At 45.7% G+C, this 27,972-nt stretch overlaps 1 long non-coding RNA gene across 1 annotated transcript in view; it reads right to left on the bottom strand.

Annotated features, from left to right (window-relative positions):
* Positions 1–1,462: 1,462 nt before the first annotated feature.
* The window catches only part of LOC141087784 (uncharacterized), a 129,788-nt gene continuing 103,278 nt past the window's right edge, over positions 1,463–27,972 (bottom strand). Inside the window, exon 3 of the long non-coding RNA XR_012231721.1 lies at positions 1,463–1,732. This is a non-coding gene — a long non-coding RNA (uncharacterized lncRNA). The remainder of the gene's footprint in view (positions 1,733–27,972) is intronic.

The raw sequence follows: 27,972 nt of genomic DNA, 5'->3' as shown, positions 1-27,972 counted from the left end.
AACTAGTAATGAGCGAATTTGGTCGGAAAACGATCGCCAAACATAAATTCAGCACGAATATGGCACATTCGGATTCGTGATCAGAAACACGAGCAAAATTTTATCAAATCAGAAAAAAATCAGTAACATTCGGTAAAAAGTGCGAGAAAATATTTACGTTGCCACTAAAGTATTTTCAGCAATTTGGCTATGATAATGGTGGTGTATCATGAGCGTGGGAGGGGTTTTGCAGAGCTCAGAGGAGCAGCGTGCTTGTGAACTGTAATTTATTTTTTTTCTAACTTTGTGTGGTGCACATTGCGGCTAGCCAATCAGGGCGCAGGAAACATCCACAATGTCCTGACACAACAGCTTGTGTCATTGGCTGTTGAAATCATATGTCCCTCTCCATATAAAGAGCGGACATCTTGTTTTAGCGCCCTTTAGACACAGTAACAGCACAGAGAATCTGCTCCTGATGCTGGCAGTGTTAGCAGCTAGATTTTAGGTAGCTAGCTAGGCGGTCGTCTCTTAGGCCGGGGTTAGACTTGTGAGAAACTCGGACGAGTCATGCACATCAATACCCAGCACTGCTGCCGGAACTCGGGAGAGGAGCGTGCGGCTGCATGTATTTCTATGCAGCTGCACGCTCCGCCGCTCTCGAGTCCCGGCGGCAGTGCCGGGTATTGACATGCGAGACTCGTGCGAGTTTCTTGCATGTCTGACCCCGGCCTAAGTCAGGTACTTTAGCTAGCTAGTGTCCTGTGTGGCTTATTCCGAATAATATTACTGACAGAATGGGGTCACTTAACAGAAAGGAAGTTTTTTGGATTTATAGGCTGAATACTTTAAGACCTAATGGTCTTAACGAAATCACTGAAGTTTTCCTGTAAAGATAAATTGACGGCTCATCTCCTGGTCTGAATAATTTTTTTAAATAGATATTCAGTTTAATAAAGTTTATTCTTATTTATTTTTATGTGCAACATATTTTTAAGATTGCGTTTTCATGTTCAACTCTGGCTACCGCTCTCTGAACTTGTCATGCGTCTTTTACTATTTCTGGTCTTATCATCTGTAGTTTTATTGTGTATAAGTTACTGCATGTATAATTTTATTGCCCTTGTTTCACGCTTCCAAGGTGTGGGACTCTCCTGTTCCTTCTTTTCTCCCTTCTTCCTCTGGACGCGATCTTTCTCCTTCTGATCCTCTGGGCATATTTCCCTCTTTGAATCGACTCCCTCTTTTGTGTGCCTCTGACCTCGGGACTGTCTATAGAAACGTCCTTTCTCTAGCGATTCTAATAGGTTTATCAGACATGCATACACCATCTCTTTCTTTAATATTAAGAAACTCTGTTTTTATTAGCTTCTTATTTTTGCATTGGGTCAGACTCGTTTTTATTCATATATGTATATATATTTTTTATCCATATATTTTTTATTCATATATTTTTTATTATCCAATTTTTACTGTATTTTATATACTAATAAAGATTTTAACATATCCATTTCTAATAATATTCACATCATTTTTTATTCTTATTAATATCATATATTTTCACATAAAGACTTTCATTTATTCTTTTTCTTTTTCTCTCGGCAACATATCCTCTGCTCACTTGGAGTAGCGGATTATACAGCGGCCATCACTTCTTTTTGTTCCTTTTCTGCGGGTTCGTTTAGCGCTTTCTTCATTTTTTATTTCTCCTTTATTTTTTCTTCACTCTCTCTTTTTCTTTTCAATCATTTACCTGGAAACACACCAAATGAATTAATTTTGTCGGATGTACTAAGCTTTTAACATTTATACTGATGACCTCTGACCTTTATCCCCTTCCCAACATGTGACTCTTGGCGCCAATATTTGAATTGTGTATGTATAAAACCGGCAATGTCTTTACCTGCCTGTACATGTCATCCCCTGAGGAAGAGGTTTTATGACCTCGAAACGCGTTGGGAAATAAATATATTAAGCACACAATTTGTGAGGAGTGATGGTCTGGCAGCGCACGTTTTAATCCATAAAAAATCCTACTAGTGAATCTTTTTTTCTGACATTACTTTTGTCCACAGACAAAGACAGCAGGGCTCATTTTATACGTGTATTGTGCACTGCTTCTATTGTGCTCCATGCACGAGTATACCATTCTAAATCTTATTTTTTCACTAGGTAAATGTGAAACAGCATGCTACATACCACTTTGTCATTTAGTGGTGTTGTGTCATTGTTCTGTGAATTGAGCTGTTGTTCATGAAAAAAAAATGGGGGGGCAGTTGCTACTGAGTCACCATGCCATATTTCACCTTGTTATTTAGTTGCAGAGAAATTCCACAGTCTGCATAGCTCATGCACACTAAAAAAAATAATATTTTTTTCTGTTGGTAAACATGATACAGCCCACCGTATCCCACGCTGTAATTTTCTGGCGGTGATATGAAGCTGACTTCAGACCTCATGCACATTAAAAAGAAATATTTTTTCTGTTGCTAAACATGATACAGCCCGCCGTATCCCATGAAGCAATTCTTATTTTTTGGGGTTGAAATTAAGCTATCTTCAAACCTCACGCACATTTAAAAAAAAAAATTGTTGCTAAACTTGATACAGCCCACCATATCCCACATTGTAATTGTATGGGGGTGAAATTGTTGTGTGTGCAGAGATGTTGCACACACAAAAAAAAAAATTGGGGATTTTACAAATGTGATACAGCAGACTAAATTGGATTTTGAAACTATTTGCAGCATATCTTCTAGGTTATACCGGCATCACCAACGCTAAAAAATATGTGATCAATTACTAACATTGTACAGTCGGAAACATCGCACTTTAAAATTGTTTGTTTTATCTAGTCTACGTTATACAGGCTTCAACCACAGGCCCAAAAATATTTCTTCTGTTACTAGCGTCATACAGTAGGGTACATCTCACTTTCAAATTGTTTGTAGTATATAGTCTATATTATACAAGCCTCATCCACAGGCCCAAAAATATTTCTTGTGTTACTAACGACAAACAGTAGGGGACATTTCACTTTTAAATTGTTTGTGGCATCTAGTCAATGTAATACAGGCCTCCTCTACAGGCCAAAAACAATTATTCTGTTACTAACATCATACAGTAGGGGACATCTCACTTTCAAACTGTTTGTAGCATCTAGTCTATGTTAAAGAGGCCTCATCCACAGGCCCAAAAAAATTTCTTAAATTACTAACGTTATACAGTAGGGGTGTCACAGTCCAATTCTTGGATCTGTGTCAGATTCTGGATTCCCTCATATAAACCTTTTTTTTCCTTTCAGGCCTTTGGGGCTTTAATATGGGTTTTTGCGCCCCGGTGGCCACAGGTGTTATTACATAACTAATAATATTAGTGTGCGCTTGGAACACTCAAAGAAGAGGGAAATCTAAATTGGGTGGTTATAGAGAAAAAAAAACAAAAAACCTCTTATAAGTGCTCTTTATGTAGCTGGATAATAGCGAGAAAATAGCAATTAGTAATAGTCAATTGTAAGACCTCAGAAGAAGTGCTTAAGGGAAAAAGAATATATATAGATGCTGGTGCCAATCTTAGTTCCAACCTGAACAATCACAAACTAAAAAGGCATGAGTGAGGGTAAAAACCTGGACTCACTGAACAGGTTATATACTGCAGGGTAATTCTCCCTGATAGCAGTTTAAAAAAAAAAAAAAAAAAAAAGTCAAAGTCAAATTGCAGCCTGTGAACGGCTGTGCAGAGTAGCCGCAATAGTAAATGCACAAGTCAGAGAGCGGTACCTGTAAAGATAATGCGATGCGAAGTCCTCACTCCAGTAAGCGGTGCAAGTTAAAATAGCGCTTTTTGCTCCAGCGCTTGGAAAAGGAGGGGGTTTGCACACTGGGGTATAGACGAGTTACAGGGGCTGCCCCGGCTGGTGGCAGCCTCCTGTCAGTGTACCTCCAGCTGTGGAGAAGACGTGAGCGGCCTCTCGTGCTCCCGGCGTCTGTGAGCTGCTCCAGGTATACAGGACCTTCGTGATGTGAGTCAGCACATGACCACGTCAGTTTCACTTGCTGGTGGTTGCGACGGGGACCAATGGACTTTCCAACATGTTTCAAACTTAACCTATTAAGTTAATTGGGTTAAACTTGCCTAAGCGGCGGGACTGCTTAAATAATCCTCCTGTGGTGGGGGGACCATCCCTGAGGAAGAAGACAGTTAGTCTTTGAAACATGTTGGAAAGTCCATTGGTCCCCGTCGCAACCACCAGCAAGTGAAACTGACGTGGTCATGTGCTGACTCACATCACGAAGGTCCTGTATACCTGGAGCAGCTCACAGACGCCGGGAGCACGAGAGGCCGCTCACGTCTTCTCCACAGCTGGAGGTACACTGACAGGAGGCTGCCACCGGCCGGGGCAGCCCCTGTAACTCGTCTATACCCCAGTGTACAAACCCCCCTCCTTTTCCAAGCGCTGGAGCAAAAAGCACTATTTTAACTTGCACCGCTTACTGGAGTGAGGACTTCGCATCGCATTATCTTTACAGGTACCGCTCTCTGACTTGTGCATTTACTATTGCGGCTACTCTGCACAGCCGTTCACAGGCTGCAATTTGACTTTGACTTTTTTTTTTTTTTTTTTTTTAAGCTGCTATCAAGGGAGAATTACCCTGCAGTATATAACCTGTTCAGTGAGTCCAGGTTTTTACCCTCACTCATGCCTTTTTAGTTTGTGATTGTTCAGGTTGGAACTAAGATTGCCACCAGCATCTATATATATTCTTTTTCCCTTAAGCACTTCTTCTGAGGTCTTACAATTGACTATTACTAATTGCTATTTTCTCGCTATTATCCAGCTACATAAAGAGCACTTATAAGAGGTTTTTTTTTTTTTTTTTCTATAACCACCCAATTTAGATTTCCCTCTTCTTTGAGTGTTCCAAGCACACACTAATATTATTAGTTATTTTACCTTATTTCTTTGACACCCTTGTGACAGGTGTCTTAGTGTTTGCTGCTGGAATTACACTCATACACAAGTGCCACTGAATCTCCATTTGCATTGCAGGTGTTATTACATGTCTGATAGTTTTCTTTGCTTTACTTTTTGCCCCCGGTGGTCACTGCGGTTATTACATGTCTTTGGTTTCTCGGCTGATGGTGTCCACTCCTCCTTTGCTATATAAGGTCACCTGGTGTATCAGCTGGGGTTGGTTATAGCAGGTCCTTGGTGGATTCCAACCACGGTGAAGTTAGCAGCTGGCTCTGAGGTGTATAGCCACTGCTGAAAGCTGATCTGGTGCTGAACTCTGCTGCCCGGTGTTTGCAGCAGAGAAAGATGGTGAAGGTAGCAGCTGGCTCTGAGGTGTCGAGCCACTGCTGAAAGCTAATCCAGTGATGAAATCTGCTGCCCGGTGACTGCAGCAGAGAAAGATAAGTGTTTTGTTATTTTCCCCCGTTCGGTGTATTTTCCTTCGTGTGTATTAGTGCAGCGGTGGGACCAGTGTCCGCACGATCTAGTTCCCTAGTAAGGGATAGGAGCATAGGCTAGTGAGGGATTCAGGTATCCTGGTCGGTGACAGGTGAAGAGCCTGTATAGGGAACGTTAGGAGTGTTCAGGAACATTGCCTCAGGGGAGTTCAGGAGGTCTCCACGTCCCCGTTCCCTATTGCAGGGCCCACCGTTGTAACTGTTTCCCTGGTGTTCCCCTTTTGTCTTGTTGTTTCAGTTACCGACCTATGGGTCGTGTCACACAGGACAGGTACACGTGATAAGGGGACATCTCACTTTCAAATTGTTTGTAGCATCTAGTCTATGTAATACAGGCCTCATCTACAGGCCAAAAAAATTCTCCTGTTACTAACGTCATACAGTAGGAGACATCTCACTTTCAAATTGTTTGTAGCATCTAGTCTATCTTACAAAGTCTTAAAAAACATTTCTTCTGTTACTAACGTTCTACACTAGGGGAGATGTCAATTTGTAATTGTTTGTAGTATCTAGTCTATGTTATACAGGCCTCATCCACAGGTCCAAAAATATTTATTGTGTTACTAACGTCATACAGTAGGGGAGAACTAATTTTAAAATTGTTTGGAGCATATCTTCTTTGTTATACAGGCCTCATCTACACTCAAACAATTCTTTCTTCTGTAATATGCTGAAAAAAGAGAGAGGACAACATCTCCAAAAATCATACAATTATCTAATGCCGCTAGACAGAAATATATAAAACTGAACATGAGATTCATAGTTTAACATTCTAATCAGACTGTATGAAACCCACTGCCACGTCACGGCAAACCTCATAGTGGCTCCTGCTGCCCTATCAGAGTGGAGCCGTGCACCGACCACAGCCACAGTGGCAATGCACCGGCAGGGCAGACGGCCCGGAGTCTCCAGACTGCACAGCTCCACCAGCACAAAACCACAGCAACAATGACTGCCTCACAGCACCAACACCAAATCAAAGGAGTCCCCATCGCTCCCACGGAGCTGAGCTGCACGCCGACCACCGCCACAGCGGCAATGCAGCAGTAGGGCAGATGGCCTGGTCTATCACAGCACCCATGCTGCAAAACAGAGTCCCCATGACTCCAGACCACATTGCCCCACCAGCACAAAACCACAGCAACAATGGTCGTCACACAGCATCAACACCAAATGTAAGGAGCACTTAAACTCACCTCCATCAAGCTCTTCAGTGAGAGCAAAAATGGACTAGACCCCTTACTTTGCAGTCTCCTGCTAATTAAAATCACCTGTGCCAAATGGGAGGAATACACATCCAAAGAACAAAAAGGACAAATCATGCAATATGCTGAAAAAAAGAGAGAGGACAGCACCTCCAAAAATCATAGGGCAGTGGAACCGAAGGAAATCTGCACTGATGCCCAAAATTTTTTAGCTTGGTCCCGCAGTTGTGGTCACGTAAAAGATTGTTTCCTCCTACACATGACAAAGCTGACAAAGGGTGACTCTAGTGGCAGGCGCTGCTCCACAAGTCTTGTAATCCCCAAGGCTTCCAGGACAAACCTCTATATTTGACATTTCCTCCACTGCTTCTGCCTCCTCCACCTCCTCTACGTCCTCCACCTGTGCCCTAAACCGCCTTAATGAGATACACATTCCAACAATGCACAGTGAATCCCCACCACCTCCATACTGCGCAGCCAGGGCTCACCGTAATCAGGCAGTGTTAAGATTGATATGCCTTGGAGATCGCAATCATGTAGCTGAAGAGTTGTGGACAGCTCTCCAGGCCGAGTTTGAGAAATGGATGTCTCCGCTGAACCTGCATCCAGGGAAGGCCGTGTCTGATAACAGTGCGAACCTGGTGGGCATGGCTCATGTCCTCAACCTGGTGGTACAGCCTTTTTCTCCACCATTATCCTGGCCTGGGTGAGCTGTTGCAGAAAGCAGGGATGCTGTGTGCTTACTTCCACCGTTTGCACCCCTCAGGTCATAGACTTGTATCAGAGGTCTTTGTCCATGCCAGTTAACAGGTTGATATGCGATATGCTGACATGGTGGAATTCCACTCTGCACATGTTGCAGCTGTAAGCAGGATCGGACTGGGGGTACCTTTCTGGTGCCGGGTCCGGAACTGTCTCCTCTGTTGTCCGGGGGAAAGCTAAAACAACCGGACTGACATTTGCACCCAGCAGCAGGGAGCATGGTTAGCTCGGGGAGAGTGGAGCGTGCACAGAAGCGGGCAGACTTGGTGGGAAGGGACAGCACACACCAGGGGTACGTAAGTGATCTGTCCCCGCAGCACGAGAGCAGCGCAGGCCCTTGCTTGGGAATACCCTCGACCACCCGCAGGGACTGTGGACAGAGACTTTGAGTGCCTCCGCGGGCTTTCTCTTACCAGGGCGCCAAACACTGTGGTCCTGCTTGTGCCATGCTCATACTGCTCCAGAGGAAGGATGGGTACGTGACGGTGAACTGTGTCCTGACTCCCCGGTCCATATCTGCCGAGCCACAGTGGGTCTGAACTGCGTTGCAGCCCACACTTTACACGCAACCACAAGCCTGGAGTCAGAACCCTGTGTAGGGTACCACAGACAAACTGTCGCCATACAGACTCCACTGATTCCTCATTTCCATCAGCACTCCACCGGGACAAGCCTTCGCTGATGGCTTTCACAGTCACCACTCAACACAGTTGAATCACCACCTGGAAGTCTACTAACCGGATAAGTTTATCCTTTAAGAATTTGTTTCTACCCCTCCACATGTGTTGCTCCTGGAAACCCTATTTCCTTGTTGTTTTTCCCTATTACTGCAAATGCCCAATGAAATCAGAAAAAACATGGTTAATAAAATTCTGGAAAACTGCAGGTGCATTAGTAAGACCAAAGGGCATAACCAAATTCTCAAACAACCCCTCAGAGGTGAGAAATGCAGTTTTCCACTCATTCAATTCCCGCATACGGATCAGATTATATACTCCAACTTAGAAAACCACCTGGCCCCAGACAATTGACTGTATAAATCAGGAATAAGTGGAAGGGGGTAAGTGTTCCTCACGGTAATTTTATTTAATTCTCAAAAATCGAGGCATGGGCATAAACCACCATCTTTTTTCTTTACGAAAAAAGAACCCAGCAACCACAGGAGAAACAGAAGGACAAGTGTGACCTTTACGAAGGCTTTCAGAGATATACTCCTTCATAGCGGCCGACTCTGAGCCAGAGAGGTTGTGCAAATGGGCTTTGGGCAATTTGGCCTCCGGGACAAGGTTAACAGTACAATCAAATGGGCGGTGTGTTGGTAGAACCTCAGCCTCCTTTTCAGAGAATACATCCCCAAAATCCTTCAAGTACTCCGGAATACCCTCCAGACAGACGGATGACACAGATTCAGTAACACGGCAACCTTCAGAACAATTGGCATCCCATTTCACAATTTCCCAAGACTCCCAGTCAATGATCGTGTTGTGTAATTGTAACCAGGGAAACCCCAACACCAGTCCTGCAGGAAGATTGTCCAGGACAAAACATGAAATGCGTTCCTGATGTAAGGACCCCACCTTGAGGATAAATTCCTCGGAGATGAATTTAACAGCATTCTTAGTGAGCGGTGTTTCATCAATGGCAAGAATATTAATGGGAGTTTCCAACCTAACTGTCCCTAATCTACATTTGGCACCAAATTAGAGTCAATCAAGTTCAAGGATGACCACAGTCCACGAATGAAGAAGTGAGAGTAAAGCAGTTCTCAACACCAAGTTCCTCTTCCAACAGTAATTTAACAAATGAGGAAAAAGGTACCTGAGAATCTGGGTAACCTCCTCTGTAGTTACCCAGACTTAGGCGCTTCCCGACATCTTGGCAATCGGAGGACAGGAGGGACAGTCCTTCTTAAAATGTCCCGATCTCCCACAGTAGAAGCAACATTTTTCTTCCCATCGTCATCTCCGCTCCCTTTCCTTGAAGGTGGTGGCCCCCACCTCTATGGGCTCAGAACTTGGCGTCATGTCGGGATTAACCGGAAGTAAAGGAGCCTCTTGTTGCATGAAATCTCTCTCCCATCATCTCTGATCCATCCGGATGGCTTGAGTCATAGCCTCCTCCAAGGTTCTGGGTGGTGAATGAAGAGCCAGAGCATCCTTCGATGATTCTGTATACGCCATACGCACCACATACACAGTATACGCCGTATGCACCACACACACACTGTATACGCCGTATGCACCACACACTGTATAAGCCGTACACACCACACACTGTATATGCTGTACGTACCACACACACACTGTATACGCTGTACACACCACACACACACTGTATACGCCGTATGCACGACACATGCACACTGTATATGTCATACGCACCACATACACACTCACAAACTGTATATGCTGTACACACAACACACACATGTGGCGCCCCTGCGGTCTTAGTCACCACAGGATACTGCACTTCATCCACAGGTGTGGTACTCTGCTCTCAGGTAAGGAAGGGGCATTGCCAGGACTCACACATCAGCACCTAACACTAGTCCCCATCTGGTCAGGGGGTAGTTAAGTAGAGGGTGTGGGTGGTGAAAGTAGAGAAGGAGAGGAGTCAGAGAGTGGTATGCAGTGGTCCGTGAGACCAGAGGGACAGTCTATGGGGGCTGAAGCTGAGAGCAGCTTGGCCCCAGACTACAGATGTGAAGAAGGATGAAAGAGAGAGACAGGGTCCAGAGGTGGAAAGGAAGAAGAGATCTTAGGGGCACGGATAGTGAGAGATCCATCCATGGGGCCCGCATCCACCACCGTGGTCGGTGGAGGGACCAGGTCGCAGTTAGGGGACCGGCCCCAAAACTAGTGCAGAAACTAAGGACTCAGCTATGAAACTAGAGGTGGTGGACATTGCAAGTGCTACAGCCACATCCATAAATGTTCACCGAAGAGGCAAACATATATAATCCAGGGGCCTGACCAACGTCATCCGACAAGATCCGAGTCTGTTGGCTTGGAACACTGTGTGTGAAGACGCAGGGAAGGAGAGGTGGTAGCCAGCGCAGTGATACGGCCAGGAAAGGAACATCTAAAGGGGGTTCTGACATGGTGTACTCCAATTTACCTGAGAGCTGTCTGGACCACGGAACCTAAGGACACAGCACCCCGGCTGGGGATTGTAACATCTGAACTGTGAGTAAAACCTGTGAAGACTGCACACTGCTGAGTCCTCCAATTTATTACTGTGTCACTTGCCCTCCACTACAACCACCATCATTACCATGTATCACACCATAACTGCCCTGGGGAAATAGCTCTGCCTGTGGAGAGCTGTACCAACTCTGCTGCATCAACAACTACTCCATTGGACTGAATCTGCAGCATCAGCTAACACCTTACTTGCCGAGTAGCACAGGTGGCATCAAGAATTCTAATATATAAACTTTATTCCCCTTTAATTAAAATCATTTTCATTGGTCCCCCAGGGCCATGAACTGGTTCACAGCTGCCATGACATATCCCCTTAAGAACTGGCCCAGTACTGAGTATGCCCACATCCCTGGCGTGCGCTCTATTTTGGCATCACGAAGAGGATTGTGGCGCCCGGGGTTGCCGGGTCCTGTGTGCCAGAGACTTTATTAAATTGTGAATTACCGCCATTATTGTGACCTATGGCGCGGGGGAAGAGAAAATCGTGTCGTCATGGGCGGGACTTGGGAGGGCAGGGAAATCATGCCCGCCCACTGCTAATACTACTATACTACTAGGACATGTGCATCAGCCAGGGAGGTCTGCCTCCTGATCTGGTATGGTGGGAACAAGAAGAAAAACAAACCCCCCCACGGAGGAGCAAGGGGGAATGAACCAGAAAGATGGTGAGCGGTGGTGACCCGGAGTGTGGGGTGGCAGTAGAGGACTCCCCCAGCATCCAAGGTTCAGATATGGAGCAGCCGACTGCTAAACATCCGGAGTTCCTCGGGGCTCAAGTGGAGCTAAGTTAGCTCCTAGACACTCAGCTGACTGCAGTGGGGAAGTGGAAGCAGGGCCAGCGTTACGGGCAGGCAGACCAAGCAGCTGCCTAGGGCCCCCGCTCCCCCAGGGGCCCCCAGCTAGCGGCACATCACGCAGGGGACTGTAGTGAACGATGATTACTAGGGCATATTTTTACTGTCCCTAACTAATCTAATCCTATCAACTAATCTAAATGATTTTTTTACTTGATTTTTTTAGCCGAAAAAAAGCAACAACCGGGGGTCAGTCAGTGAAGTTCGTCACTGACCAGCGCTCGACTGCTGTAGAATGCATGCATGGATGTAGTTCAAAAAGGAGATAAGAAAATAGGAATAAAAAAGTCCTTTCCAAAGATGAGCACAGGTGCTAATCAATGCTGTACGTCTGATCAGCGACTGTAGGGCACAGACAGAGTTGTGCAAAATGTGGGGGGGATAGTTAGTGAAAAAAAGTTGTGGAAAGCAGCAAGCACGAGTGAGGACCATTGATTTGCGTCACTGATCAACGCTCGACGGCTGCTAGGTGAACGCACGGAGATGGTACAAAAGAGGGAAGAAAATTGACAGGGACAAAAAAGTCACAGATCAGTGCTTGGCGGTTACAGGATGCATGAAAAAGAAAAAACTGCCAAAAAACAAGCGATAAAGTACTGAGAAGGGGAGGAGGGGAGCAACAGAAGGGGGTAGGGGGAGGGGTGAAGAGGGGTTGATGGGGAAAAAGGGGAAGGTGGAGAGAGGTATTAGGGTGGATTAGGAAAGATCAGTTAAGGATCAGAGAGAGAGATCAAGAACTCAGGATCAGCAGGAGGAGCAGCTGCACCAGCAATCACAGTGATGGCACTGGCCTCTGTGGCACCAGAAGGCCCAGCATGGCGCATAGAGCGACACAGTGACTGCCCTGTACAAATTTGCAGCTAGAATGAGGAAGTGCAGGGTGGTCACTGCCAGGTCACAGCCATACCTCCCAACTTTTGAAGAAGGGAAAGAGGGACAAAGGATGCGGCAAATTTTAGGCCACACCCCAAACCACACCCATTTCACAACTAGTCACACTCATGTCCACACCTAACCGCACCCATTTAGCACTGGTGATCACACTGACTGGTACTGAGGGCACAGTGGCTGGCATTATAGGCACAGTGACTGGTACTGTGGGCTCACTGACAGATACTGAGGGCACAGTGGCTGGCATTATGGGCACAGTGGCTAGTACTGTGGGCTCACTGACAGGTACTGAGGAAAAGAAAGAAAACAGAGAGAGAGAAAAAAGAAAACAGAGAGAAAGAAAGCAGAGTGAGAGAGAGAGGAAGAACAGCGAGAGAAGAAAGGACAGAGAGAGAAAGAAGAAAGAACAGAGAGAGAAAGAAAGAGGGGAAAGAAAGAATGAACAGAGAGTGAAAGAAAGAATGCAGAGAGAGAAAGAAAGAGGGGAAAGAAAGAAAGAAAGAACAGAGAGCAAAAGAAAGAACAGAGAGAGAGAAAGAAAGGTTAAAGAAAGAACAGAGAGAAAGAAAGAACACAGAGAGAAAGAAAGAGGGGACAGAAGAAAAGAACAGAGAGAGAGAGAAAGAAAGAGGTGAAAGAAAGAAAGAGGGGAAAGAAAGAACAGAGAGAGAACAGATAAAAAGAAAGAACAGAGAGTGAAAGAAAGAACAGAGAGAGAAAGAAAGGAGAAAGAAAGAACAGAGAAAGAAAGAAAAAAAGAAAGAAAGAAAAAAGAAAGAAAGAAAGAAAAAGAACAGAGAGAAAGAAAGATGGGACAGAAAAAAACAGGGAGAACGAAAGAAAGAGGGGAAAGAAAGAACAAACAGAGAAAGAAAGAGGGGAAAGAAAGAAGAGAGAGAAAGAAAGAAAGAAAGAAAGAAAGAAAGAGAAAGAAAGAGGGGAAAGAAATAGAAAGAAAGGGGAAATAAATAGAAAGAAAAAAAGATGGGAAAGAAAGAACAGAGAGAAAGAAAGAACAGAGAGAGAAAAATAAAGAAAGAGAGGGAAATAAAGAACAGAGAGAAAGAGGGGAAAGAAAGAACAGAGAAAAAGAAATAAAGAGAAATAAAGAAAGAGCAGAGAGAGAAAGAGGGGACAGAAAAAAGAACAGAGAAAGAAAGAGGGAAAAGAAAGAATGAAAGAGGGGAAAGAAAGAACAGAGAGAACAGATAGAAAGAAAGAACAGAGAGAGAAAGAAAGAGGGGAAATAAAGAACAGAGAGAGAAAGAAAGAGGGGACAGAAAAAAAGAACAGAGGGAGAGCAAAAGAAAGAAAGACTCCGCTCCGTAGGCCCCATACACACGTGGCTTCGCTCTGTACACCTCATACACACATAGCTCCGTACACCTCGTACACATGCGGCTCCACTCCGTACACCTCGTACACAAACGGTTCCGCTCCGCACCACATACACACACGGCTCCGCTCCATACACACATGGCTTCGCTCTGTACACCTCATACACACGTGGCTCCGTACACCTCGTAGACACGCGGCTCCGCTCTGTACACCTCGCACACACGCAGCTCCGCTCCATACACACATGGCTTTGCTCTATACACCTCACACACACGTGGCTACGTACACCTCGTAGACACGCGGCTCCGCTCCGTACACCTCGTACACACGCTGCTCCGCTCCGTACACTTCATACACATGCGGCTCTGCTCCGTACACCTCGTACATGCGCGGCTCCGCTACGTACACCTCGAGCACACGCGGCTCTGCTCCATACACATGCGACTCCGCTCCGTACGCCCCATACACTCCACTCAGTTTGACCCATACACACGTGGCTTCGCTCTGTACACCTCATACACACATGGCTCTGTACACCTCAAACACACGCGGCTCCGCACCGTACACCTCGTACACACACGGCTCCGCTCCATACACACGTGGCTTCGCTCTGTACACCTCATACACACGTGGCTCCGTACACCTCGTACACACGTGGCTCTGCTCCGTACACCTCATACACACGTGGCCTCGTACATGCGCGGCTATGCTCTGCACAACTCATACACACGTCTCCACTCCATACACCTCGTACACACGCGGCTCCGCTCCACACACCTCGTACACGTGCGGCCCTGCTCCGTACACCTCATACACACACGGCTCCTCTCCGTACACCTCGTTAAATGTGGCTCTGCTCCTTACACCTCGTACACACATGGCTCTGCTCCGTACATCTCGTACACACAGAGCACTGCTCCGCACACCTTGTACACACACAGCTCTGCTATATCCACACTGCAAACCCCTCCTGACCCCACACAGAAACTTTACCTCATCCAGCACCATGACAACCAGCACAGCAGAGTCCTGCAGAGTGCAGACAGACACGGAGGCCCCTGATCATGTGACCCCTGACTCCTCCCCTCTCACAGGTCCTGTGCGCACAGAACACACAGCACAGCCACATCATTACAGGCTGCGGTGGTTCTATCTGGGAGGGCGAGGATGATGTCGGTGCAAGGGGGGGCGTGGCGGCTCAGTCAGGGCCGGACTGGGACTAAAATTCAGCCCTGGCATTTGAAGTTACACAGGCCCACTAGTCACATGGTGACTACATAATATCTTTGTACACTTGTAGTTTACAAGAAGTGAGAGGAGATTAACACGACTATATAACATGTAGTCACAGCTGTGCCCAGTATTTCAGCTCAGTCCTATTTATTGCTTTTAGGTACAGTACTCCTCCCAAATCTCTGTCCCCTTTTGTATGCACAATTACAGAATTCCTGGCAGAACTGCTATCCATTGGGCAACCAGACCCCCCTGGTCATAGCTGCCCCTATCATACCTCCCAACTTTTGAAGAAGGGAAAGATGGACAAAGACTGCGGCGCGCGCCGCTGCAAATTTTGGCCACACCCGGCCACACCCATTTTCGCAACTAGTCACACCCATGTCCACACCTAATCGCACCCATTTAGCACTGCTGATCACACTGACTGGTACTGAGGGCACAGTGGCTGGCATTATGGGCAAACTGACTGGCACTAAGGAAGAGAGAAAACAGAGAGAGAGGAAAGAAAGAAAGAACAGTGAGAGACAGAGAAAGAACAGTGAGAGACAGAGAAAGAACAGAGAGAGAAAGAAAGAGGGGAAAGAAAGAAAGAACAGAGAGAGAAAGAAAGAAGTAAAGAAAAGAAAGAAAGAACAGAGAGACAGAGAGGAGAGAAAATGAAAGAAAGAGGGGAAACAAAGAACAGAGAAAGAAAAAAGAAAGATTAGAGAGAGAAAGAAAGAACAGAGAGAGAAAGAAAACGAGGGAAAGACAGAACAGAGAATGAGAAAGAAAGAACAGAGAAAGAAAGAAATAAAGAAAGATTCTATAAAGATACTATAGCAGCCCGGCTCACATTGTAGTGCCCACCTGAGCCTCCCGGTGCAGGACCTATCATGATCCGCTCACATGGTCGGCATCCCCGATTCCAAGGTCATCCTGCTATCTGCGCTGTCGGAGGACACGGTGATGGATCTGAAGCATTCCTGGTTCCGTCACAATCTCCTCAAGAAATTATCTCATTTCCGGTCAGCTTCCAGTACATCACTTCAGGTGGAACGTCATGTGTGTGTTTTAAAATGCTCCTCGAGGCTCCGCCGTGTACTCCTGTGTCCGTGGCAAAAGCCCGCTTTGTATGCTTTGTACACACTTGGCTCCGCTCCGTACATCCCGTACACATATGGCTCCGCTCCGTACATTCCGTACACACACGGCTCCGCTCCGTACATTCCGTACACACATGGCTCCGCTCCGTACATCCCGTACACATATGGCTCCACTCCGTCCACCTCATACACGCGCGGCTCCTCTCCGTACACCTCGTACACGTGCGGCTCCTCTCCGTACACCTCGTACACGCGCGGCTCCTCTCCGTACACCTCGTACACGCGCGGCTCCTCTCCGTACACCTCGTACACGCGTGGCTCCTCTCCGTACACGTGTGGCTTCTCTCCATACACCTCGTACACACGGCTCCTCTCCGTACACGTGTGGCTCCTCTCCGTACACCTCGTACACACGGCTCCTCTCCGTACATGCGTGGCTCCTCTCCGTACACCTCATACACACGGCTCCGCTCCGTACACCTCGTACACACGGCTCCGCTCCACACACCTTGTACACACGCGGCTCCTCTCCATACACCTCGTACACGTGCGGCTCCTCTCCGTAAACCTCGTACACGCGCGGCTCCGCTCCGTACACCTCGTACACGCGCGGCTCCGCTCCGTACACCTCGTACACGCGCAGCTCCTCTCCGTACACCTCGTACACACAGGGCTCCGCTCCGTACACCTCGTACACGTGCGGCTCCGCTCCGTACACCTCGTACACACGGCTCCGCTCCATACACCTCGTACACACGGCTCCGCTCCGTACACCTCGTACACACGGCTCCGCTCCATTCACCTTGTACACACGGCTCCGCTCCGTTCACCTCATACACACAGCTCCGCTCCGTACACTTCATACACACACAGCTCCGCTCCGTACACCTCATACACACACGGCTCTGCTACATCCACACTGTAAATCCTGACCCCACACATACTTACCTCAACCAGCACCATGACAACAGCAAAGCAGAGTCTTGCAGACACCAAGAGGCAAGGCTGAGCGCACAGGACCTGTGATGAGGTCACAGGAGGGGCGGAGTCAGGGGTGACATGTCAGGGGTATGGACAAAGGATCCTGATCATTTGACCCCTGACTCCTTCCCTCCTGTGACCTCATCACAGGTCCTGCGAACAGAGAGAGCAGGCAAGCGGGTGCGACACTCTGAGTGGCTGCGGGGGGGAGGGGGTCTCATGCTAAGGCGAGGATGGGGTGCGTGGGGGGGCGTGGCGGCTTATCTCCCTGCAATGCGGGAGGAACTTGAAACTATCACCGCCGTGCCGGCAGAGGGCCGGCGGCAGGAGCAACAGTGGCCGCAGCAGCTGGCAAGCGGCCAGATGATCGGGCGGCCCAAGTGACAGCGGCCCAGCGGGAAAATGCCCGGTTGGTTATATTGCCAATCCGGGCCTGGGCTCGGTGCAATGCGGGAAAAATAGCTTCCTGGGTGGGAAATGGGTGGGGGATGTCGAAAATGAGACTGTCCCGTGAGATTCGGGACGGTTGGGAGCTATGTCACAGCTAAAGATAAACTAATGTGTTCGGAAAACTTTGCCCAATCTCAAATTCAGAACGAACATAGCACATTTGAATTTGTGTTCCCTTTCACAAGCATTTTTACTCAAAGTCATCAAAATTCAGTCACAGTTCAGTAAATCATCGCGTTTCCACTAATGCTTTTATTACTTTGCCTAGAATAGTGGTGCTATATGATCAGCGGGGGATGTGTTTGATAAGGGGAATGGATGTAGAGAGATTAGAAAAGCATGTGGAGAGGTTACAGGATCAGGTGCATTCTTTTTTTCCCTTACCTTTATGTGTGTTTACTCCGGGAACCAGTCAGGGCACAGAAACCATTCACAGTGTTATGACACAAGGTCTTCTGTGATTTGCTGCCGATGTCACTTGCCATGGCTTTATAAAACGCGGACATCTTGTTTTGCTGGCACCATTGTCTCAGCTAGTGCTGATGCTGAAAGTGAACTTGTCAGTTAAATAGGATACTGTCCTGTGTGAAATCGATCTTCTAGCATCGAAATTGATTGTTCAAAAATTGTGCGGGCGCAGTCTCCAGAGGCCCACTTTGTTACTCCAAATCATTTGTGCTAAAACTGTGTTTTAGTAGCAAATCAGAAGGCCAGATTTCCACTTAAATATCGTTAGGCCTAATATTGGGGTGCAGCCATAAGATATAATTAGCTACCCCAAATCGTTTGTTATAAAACTGTTTCAGTGGCAAATCAGAAGGCCAGATTTCCACTTAAAAATCGTTAGACCTAATATTGTGGTGCAGCCATGAGCCTCAGTTGGCTACTATAAATTGTTTGTGATAAGACTGTTTCAGTGGCAAATCAGAAGGCTAGATTTCCATTTAAAAATCGTTAGGTATAACAGTATTGTTCAGGCATACTATATAAGAAGATCAATAGAGATTGTTCATTTAGTGACAGGTGACTGACAGCTTTTGGCCTAGTGTTGTGAAACAACAGGCCACTTACAACATGAGTGGGAAAAAGCAAGGTCATGGTAAAAGGGTAAATAGGCTTGGTGTTCAAAGGGTATGTGGGTTAGGTATTAATGTGAATGAAAGCTCAACTGAACAAACACCGTCTCGTCCTATCCAAAGACCACTGAAAATGTTTTGCTACTGGCCAAGCTACTTAACTCCCTCTGTTTGGCAGCTGCACAGCAGTATGCTTTATAGATGAGGCTCAGAAAGAGTATGTGCTACAGTGGATGACAAGAACTGCATCAAGTGGTCTCTCCTCCTCTTTCTCCACCTTAACCTCAAACACAGTACAATCCTCAGAGGTGGCACCACAATCATCCCTGTTTCCAAATGCCCAACTGACTGTGAGGAACTTCAGATGGACCATTCTGCAGAGCTGTTCACATATTCTATTCCATGGGCATCAGAGGTCTGCTCCGAAGAAGCACAGAATCCAGCGAAGCACAGCATCTGCACCGATGCCCAAAGCTTTTTCATGTTGGATTCGGGGCCACACGAAGTAGGGTCCTAGCAAAATCAAGACTCTCGTCACCTGACGTTAACCACCAAGGGTGCTTCTTCTGCACCCGCGTCTACCTACATGGGTGGTACCACAATAATGCCCCAGCAGCAGGCTCGCTGTCTAGGCATTATGTTTGACACCAATCTTTCCTTCACCTCCCATATACAATATCTTACCCGCTCTTGCCGCTTACACCAAAGGAACATCTCTAAAATCCGCCCCTTTCTCACCAAGGAAACAAAAAACCTCCCTGTTGCCCTGATTCACTCCCATCTTGACTACTGTAATGCTCTATTAATTGGTCTCCCTCTCATTGGACTTTCCCCTCTCCAGTTCATCCTTAATGCAGCAGCCAGGGTTATCTATTTGGCTAATCAGTACTTGGACTCATCTGCTCATTGCCAGTCATTGCACTGGCTGTCCATAAATTATAGGATACAATTTAAACTGCTTGTTCTCACCCACAAAGCTCTCCGTAGTTTGGCATCCCCCTACATTTCCTCCCTCTTTTGTGTTTATCAACCTAACCGCTAGTTACGCTACGTAAGCGACTTTCAACTAACTTCCGCACTAATCCCCACTTCCCACTCCTGGCTCCAAGACTTCTCACGAGTTGCAACAATCATCTAGAATGCTCTACCCCAAGAAATCAGGCTAACCACAACTTATACAGTTTTAGGCGCTCCCTAAAAACACATCAGTTTAGAGCGGTCTATCATGTGCCCTAATCAAAGTCCTTATATATACACTGCTCAAAAACATAAAGGGAACACTTAAACAACAGAGTATAACTCTAAGTAAATCAAACTTCTGTGAAATCAAACTGTCCACTTAGGAAGCAACACTGATTGACAATCAATTTCACATGCTGTTGTGCAAATGAAATAGATATCAGATGGAAATTATTGGCAATTATCAAGACACACTCAATAAAGGAGTGGTTCTGCAGGTGGGGACCACAGCCCACATCTCAGTACCAATGCTTTATGGCTGATGTTTTGGTCACTTTTGAATGTTGGTTGTGCTTTCACACTCGTGGTAGCATGAGACTGACTTTCCAACCCACACAAGTGGCTCAGGTAGTGCAGCTCATCCAGGATGGCACATCAATGCAAGCAGTGGCAAGAAGGTTAGCTGTGTCTGTCAGCATAGTGTCCAGAGGCTTGAGGCACTACCAGGAGACAGGCCAGTACACCAAGAGATGTGGAGGGGGCTGTAGGAGGGCAACAACCCAGCAGCAGGACCGCTACCTCTGCCTTTGTGCAAGGAGGAATGGGAGTACTGCCAGAGCCCTGCAAAATGACCTCCAGCAGGCCACAAATGTGCATGTGTCTGCACAAACAGTTAGAAACAGACTCCATGGGGATCGTCTGAGTGCCCTACATCCACAGATGGAACTTGTGCTCATAGTCCAACACCGTGCAGGATGCTTGGCATTGGCTACAGAACACCAGGATTGGCAAATTCACCACTGTCGCCCTGTGTTCTTCACAGATGAAAGCAGGTTCACACTGAGCATATGTGACAGACGTGACAGAGTCTGGAGACACCATGGAGAGCGATCTGCTGCCTGCAACATCCTTCAGCATGACCAGTTTGGCAGTGGGTCAGTAATGGTGTGGGGTGGCATTTCTTTGGAGGGCCGCACAGCCCTCCATGTGCTCGCCAGAGGTACCCTGACTGCCATTAGGTACCGAGATGAGATCCTCAGCCCCCTTGTGAGACCATATGCTGGTGTGGTTGGCCCTGGGTTCCTCCTAATGCAGGACAATACCAGAGCTCATGTAGCTGGAGTGTGTCAGCAGTTCCTGCAAGATCAAGACATTGAAGCTATGGCTATGGACTGGCCTGCCCGTTCCCCAGACCTGAATCCGATTGAACACATCTGGGACATCATGTCTCGCTCAATCCACCAACATCACGTTGCACCACAGACTGTCCAGGAGTTGGCGAATTCTTTAGTCCAGGTTTGGGAAGAGATCCCTCATGACAACAATTGCTGACTCATCAGGAGCATGCCCAGGTGTCGTAGGGAGGACAAACAGGCACGTGCAGGCCACACACACTACTGAGCATCATTTCCTTGTCTTGAGGCATTTCCACTGAAGTTGGATCAGCCTGTAATTTGATTTCCCACTTTGATTTTGAGTATCCTTCCAAATCTAGACCTCCATGGGATATTAATTTTGATTTAAATTGATCATTTTTATGTTTTCTTGTTCTCAACGTATGCCACTATGTAATGAATAAAGATTTGCAGCTGTGATATTTCATTCAGTAATATCTACAATGTGGTATCTTAAACAGATCCGAAAAAACAAATAAACCCAAATTCACAAAAATATGAAACAATCTTTATTAAATATCAAAGACATATAAGGTTAAAAAGTGAGAAACCCAAAATTTAGGGCACCACAACCCACATTTTCCACAGTAAGAGGCCGCACATATCCTACAACCCCACTAATCACTCCTCAATCATCAAATAATCCTGAAGAGGATGTCAGTAAGACAAAAAGATCCCATATGAAAAGCAGACACCGGTGCTATGCAATTAGTACATGTAGTGCGGAAGTAAACTTACCCTCCTGTGGGTGATGATGCCAGCCCCAACGCACGTTTCGGCATTTAGCCTTCTTCCGGCCGGAAGACATCCTCTTCAGGATTATTTGATGATTGAGGAGCGATTAGTGGGGTTGTAGGATATGTGCGGCCTCTTACTGTGGAAAATGTGGGTTGTGGTGCCCTAAATTTGGGGTTTCTCACTTTTAACCTTGTATGTTTTTCATATTTAATAAAGATTGTTTCATATTTTTGTGAATTTGGGTTCATTTGTTTTTTTCGGATCTGTTTAACTTAAATTGAACCCACCAATGGGTCCGTTACCGAGTGGGTGGCTATATAACTTTGATTGGATGCATTATGCTGTTTAATATGCCTCTTACTTCGACTACAACACCTTTGTTAATTTGGTATCTTAGTGTTCCCTTTATTTTTTTGAGCAGTGTGTGTATATATATATATATATACACATATATATTGTGTCGTAGCGATCACTAGCGGGTTTGGGGTGTACTTGTTTGGCAGCAATATAACATGCAGGGGGACCCTAATTTTGTAGGCACACAGGCTGTGTCATGTCCAGCACGCAGGTGAGGTAACATCACATGCACTGGTCAGGTGATCATGACATCACCACAGGTCCTTAAACATACACAACCGTATACAGGCTTCATCTTGGGTATTCAGACACACACCCCTTGGGTGGGTATGTAGGTGACTGGACCCATTCATCTCTCCAAGTCACCTGGAAGCCTCCCAATGTATAGCAAAAACCCTCAGCAGTAGATCTGCTGAGCAAAACACACCCAGGTTTCCATCACAGGGCCACCCACCTCTGCGATACATACCGCCCATCCATTACATGACCAGTCGCCATGCGACAATATATATATATTGCCCACTCACTTTCTCTGAACATAACTCTCCATCAAACTACACCGCACCCAAAAGCACCACACATAATGGCTGTTGACATCCTTATGCAGCCTTTATCTATCCCCATTCTCTAAAGATGGCTAGACCATCATTGTAAATAAGCCCCTGTACTTTGTGTCACCCAACCCCATTGCAGATTGTAAGCTATTACGGGCAGGGTCGCCATTATTTTTGCGTTAATTATTGTATTATCGTTAACATTGTTACTTATGACTTATAACTGTTGAATTGTAAAACGCTGCTGATTATGTTGGCGATATAGAAATAAAGACTATTATTATTATCATTAAGGGGGAGGTGATCCTGATGAGATTCAGAAACCAGAGTCGCACGCGGACTGTACTGTGGTGTCAGGGTAGGAAGAAGAGGTGACTCTCAGGGTTAGGAGTGTGAGAACAGAGATTATGACAATGAGGTTAGAAATCCCACTTGGTGTAAACCCAGAGGTACGCAGCTGAGTAGCTCAGCAGAGGAGGTGGAGGAGGAAGATGAGGAGGTTACATTGCCGCTTCGCACACAGACACGAAGTGATGCATCAATGACAAGCACTGCGTCCTTAGCCCCAATTTTGACTGTAGCCAGCACCGGTCGCGAGTGTGCAGTTCACCAAGGCGGCAAGTATTGCCTAGCCTGGGTGTTTTTTGAGACTGCAAAGGATGACCCAACACACATTATCTGTCAAATCTGCAAAAAGAAAACTTGTTGATTATGTCTGCGCTGCCAACCAATTCAAAGTCAGACGTCGTTAAAGAATTAATAGTGGCTTATTCTACGTGTTTCAGAGGCTATATGACTCCTTCTTCAGGTGAACCACATCAACATACAAAGGTAGTACTGTTACATTGTTTAAATTGTTTCAAAATTCAAAATACGTAGCCACCTGACATATGATGTCAGAGCTCATGACGTATTTACACATGACTAATACATGATATAAAAGTTTTCCTTACAAATATACATAGACCAACCAATATACAGATTAAGACTTCTCCACTTAATATATATTTCTTTTTTTTTCAGAAAATAACAGAATACAAAAATTATAAGCAGAAAAGAAATATATGCAGGAAAAAACGAGAAAGGAACCCAGAGTAAGATGGGACTCCACGCCTCATTCCATCCTCTAGCTGTACAAGCCACGGTTTCAGTCAAATAAATTACCTAAGAATAATCCTACATGCCTATGGGGTGGATTTATAGTTCATCTGAATTAGTTTAACCATTAAATTTCACCTAATAAATTTATTTATTCTTAAAATTTATTTATTTAGATTTATTGTAAAAACTGTATGTCTATTAAAATTATATCAATAAGATTGTGTTTGTCTTATTGTATAAAATATATACAGTATATATATATATATATATTAATAAAATGGAATAATCAGTCATATAAAAAAACTCAACATCGATGTAAAAGAATGTTTCAAAAAGTACAGGATTATATCCACATTGTACCACAAAAAATATATTAATCAATACAATGGAATAATCAGTTCATATAAAAACCTCCATTGTATTGATTAATATATTACACATACACTACACCTGCACCTCATTCACAGTCCAGCAGTTTGTCCTGTTCTCTGCCCTCTTTTAGCACAGCAGCCAGCCCTCTGTCCCGCAGTTGTCGTCACGTAAGAGAATGTTTCCTCCTACACATGCCAAAGCTAAGAGCTTGAACTCCACCATCTCCAATCTGTTGGCCATGGAAATGCTGCCTTTCCACCTGGTGGATACAGACAGTTTCAGAAAGTTGATGGTCATCGCAGTCCCCTAGTATCAGTTGCCCAGTTACTATTTCTTCTCTAAGAAAGCCGTGAGTTCGCTACACCAGCATGTCTCCAACAACATCACCAATTCCCTGAAAAACTTTATGTCTGCCAGGGTGCATTTGACCACTGACACCTGGACAAGCAAACATGGGCAGGGGAGTTACATCTCATTGACTTGGCACTGTGTGACTCTGGTGGCTGTGGGGGAAGGCAGTCAATTGGCTGCTGTACAAGTCTTAGAATCCTCTGTGTCTATCAGTTCCTTTACTGCTTCTGTCTCCTTCACCTACTCTAGGGCCTCCACCTGTGCCCTCAAACTCTCCCTTAATCAGACACGTGTTCCAACAGTGCAGACAGAATCTCCTCAACCTCCGTACTGCGCAGCCATGGCTCACTGCAATCGGGCAGTGTTTAAATTAACATGTCTTGGAGATCACAGTCACACAGCTCAAGAGTTGTGGACAGACAATGGTGCAAACCAGGTGGCGGCAATACACTGTGGCAACCTCACATACGTGCTTTGCATGGCTCACTTTCTCAACCTGATGGTACAGCAATTTCTCCACCATTATCCCGGCCTGGATGCGCTGCTGCAGAAAGCACGGTCGCTGTGTGCTCACTTCCGACGATCGCACCCAGTTATCGACTTGCATCTCTACAGAGGTCTTTCAGCATACCGGTTAACCGTTTGAATAACGATGTTCCAACATGGTGAAATTCCACTCTGCACATATTGCAGCGGCTGTGGCCACAGCAACAAGCTCTTGTGCAGTATGTCCTTTTGCATACCATAGGCCAACACAGTCCGGACATTGTGCAAATCATGTTTGTGGAGTGGCCACAGGTGAAGGACCTCTGCACCCTTCTGCACAGTTTTGAAATGGTTACTAAGATGGTTAGTGCTGACAATGCCATCATCAGCATCACTATTACGGTCATCTACTTGCTGGAGCACACTTTGAATAGTCTGCGTGAGGAGGTGATGGTCCCAGAGGAAGAGGTGGAAGCAGAGGAGGATGCGGAAGGGATAATCTGAAGAGTGGTTTTCCCCAAGACAGCAGGGAGGAACACAGTGTGAATCCCAGTTCTAGACGTCCAACCCCGGGAACGTCAACACTTCATCACAAAAACAGCAGCAACAGCAGTGTAAGTGGCATTAACAATTTCTGTGAGTCGTTTAACATAGATTTTAGACCAACCCATGCACTATAGATTAGTACACGTCTGATACGTTGTGAACAACTGGAGAGGATGATGCAGGAGTATCTGGAACTCAATATCAATGCCATCAGGGGGATTTTGGACCCTATTGCCTTTTGGTCTTCAAAAATGGAAGAGTGACCTGAGCTCGCCTGTCACATCTTGGAGATTTTGTCATGCCCAACAGCCAGCATTCTCTCAGAACATGTCTTCAGCACTGCTGATGGTATCCTGATGGATTAGCGCATCCGGCTATCCCCTGAAAGTCTAGACCGCCTAACTTTCGTCAAAATGAACAACATGGATTTCCAATTACTTTTGCACCCCAGTCACAGATTGGGCAGACTAGGCGATGGTGTTGTTTTTAGTTTCATGTATTGATCTTGCAATATTGCAGTCTGTGCCATCTTTGTGGTATATTTTGTGCCTGCTGTTGCTAATGCTGCTGATGACAAACAATTTTTTGAAATGTGGAGACTCCAAGTTGGGTCTCCATCTGGTGGGTCAGTAAAGTAAACTTTACACACACCAGAATGCTGAAATGAAATCTATATATATATAAAGCTGAGTGTATGTGTGTGTGTATCGACGATGATGTCATAGTGGTTACCATGGCGACGATAATGTCGTAATAGGTTGCCATGGTGACAGTGGTGACTATGATGCCAACAATAGGGTGCCATGGCGACGATGATGTAATAATAGGTTTCCATGGTGACGATGATGTCATAATAGGTTTCCATGGCGACGACGATGTCAGAATGGTTGCAACCTATTATGACATCATAGTAACCACGGCACGTGACTATGGGATGGAGGATGTGTGATGGGTATATGGGCATGGGACTATGGGATGGAGGATGTGTGATGGGTATATGGATTATGGGATGGCAGCTATGTATGATGGGTATATGGGCATGGGACTATTGGATGGAGGATATGTATGATGGGTATATGGGCACGGGCCTATGGGATGGTGGATATGTATGATGAGTATATGGGCACGGGACTATGGGATGGAGGATATGTATGATTGGCATATGGGCACTGGACTATGGGATGGAGGATAATCATAATTTGTTATAACTAACCACACGCCCACTCTACATAGCCCACTGATGATGTCATAATCATTTAATATCACAATCAATCAATGATGTCATAATCAACTAATGATGTCACAATTATTCAATGATGTCATAATCATTTGATGATGTCATAATCAACTGATGATGTCATAATCATTTGATGTCATAATTATTCAATGAGGGCATGATCATTTGATGATGTCATAATCAACTGATGATGTCACAATCAACTGATGATGTCCCCGCTATGCGGAGTGGACGGGGTTATGTGGAGTGGGTGTGGCTTGACACACACACATACAGTACAGACCAAAAGTTTGGACACACCTTCTCATTCAAAGAGTTTTCTTATTCCATCCGGTTTGCATTTAGTTGGACCATCATTTATTTTTCAACAGGACAATGACCCCAAACACACCTCCAGGCTGTGTAAGGGCTATTTGACCAAGGAGAGTGATGGGGTGCTACGCCAGATGACCTGGCACCCACAGTCACCAGACCTGAACCCAATCGAGATGGTTTGGGGTGAGCTGGACCGCAGAGTGAAGGCAAAAGGGCCAACAAGTGCTAAGCATCTCTGGGAACTCCTTCAAGACTGTTGGAAGACCATTTCCGGTGACGACCTCTTGAAGCTCATCAAGAGAATGCCAAGAGTGAGCAAAGCAGTAATCAAAGCAAAAGGTGGCTACTTTAAAGAACCTAAAATATAAGACATATTTTCAGTTGTTTCACACTTTTTTGTTAATTATATAATTCCACATGTGTTAATTCATAGTTTTGATGCCTTCAGAGTGAATCTACAATTTTCATAGTCATGAAAATAAAGAAAACTCTTTGAATGAGAAGGTGTGTCCAAACTTTTGGTCTGTACTGTACATACATACAACTATGGGATGGAGAATGTGTGATGGGTATATGGGCATGGGACTATGGGATGGAGGATGTGTGTTGGGTATATGGGCATGGGACGGAGCATGTGAATGATGGGTATGGGACTATGGGATGGAGGATGTGTGATGGGTATATGGGCACTGGACTATGGGATGTAGGATGTGTGATGGGTATATGGGCACTGGACTATGGGATGGAGGATAATCATAATTTGCTATCACTAACCACAGTTAGTTACTATGCCTGGGCGACGCCGGGTTCTTCAGCTAGTATTTAATAAGATCCACGTACAGTAGTTGGATATAAACAAACGTTTCGGTCACTTAGACCTTCCTCAGTGAACTACAATATGAAATAACACAAAAAAAAGAAAAAAGAAAAATAAGAACAAAATAAACTATATACACAGTATAGGAAAGGTCAATTAATTAGAATCAAGTTGCACATACGAGCAAAAAAAAGCAAAAAAAAACAACCAAC

The sequence above is a fragment of the Dendrobates tinctorius genome, unplaced genomic scaffold, assembly GCF_039654945.1.
Source record: "Dendrobates tinctorius isolate UK_male_01 unplaced genomic scaffold, ASM3965494v1 ptg000035l, whole genome shotgun sequence".
NCBI classification, from domain to species: Eukaryota; Metazoa; Chordata; class Amphibia; order Anura; family Dendrobatidae; genus Dendrobates; species Dendrobates tinctorius.
Note: the sequence above shows the minus strand (reverse complement) of the source record. Positions and strands in the feature narration are given on the sequence as shown.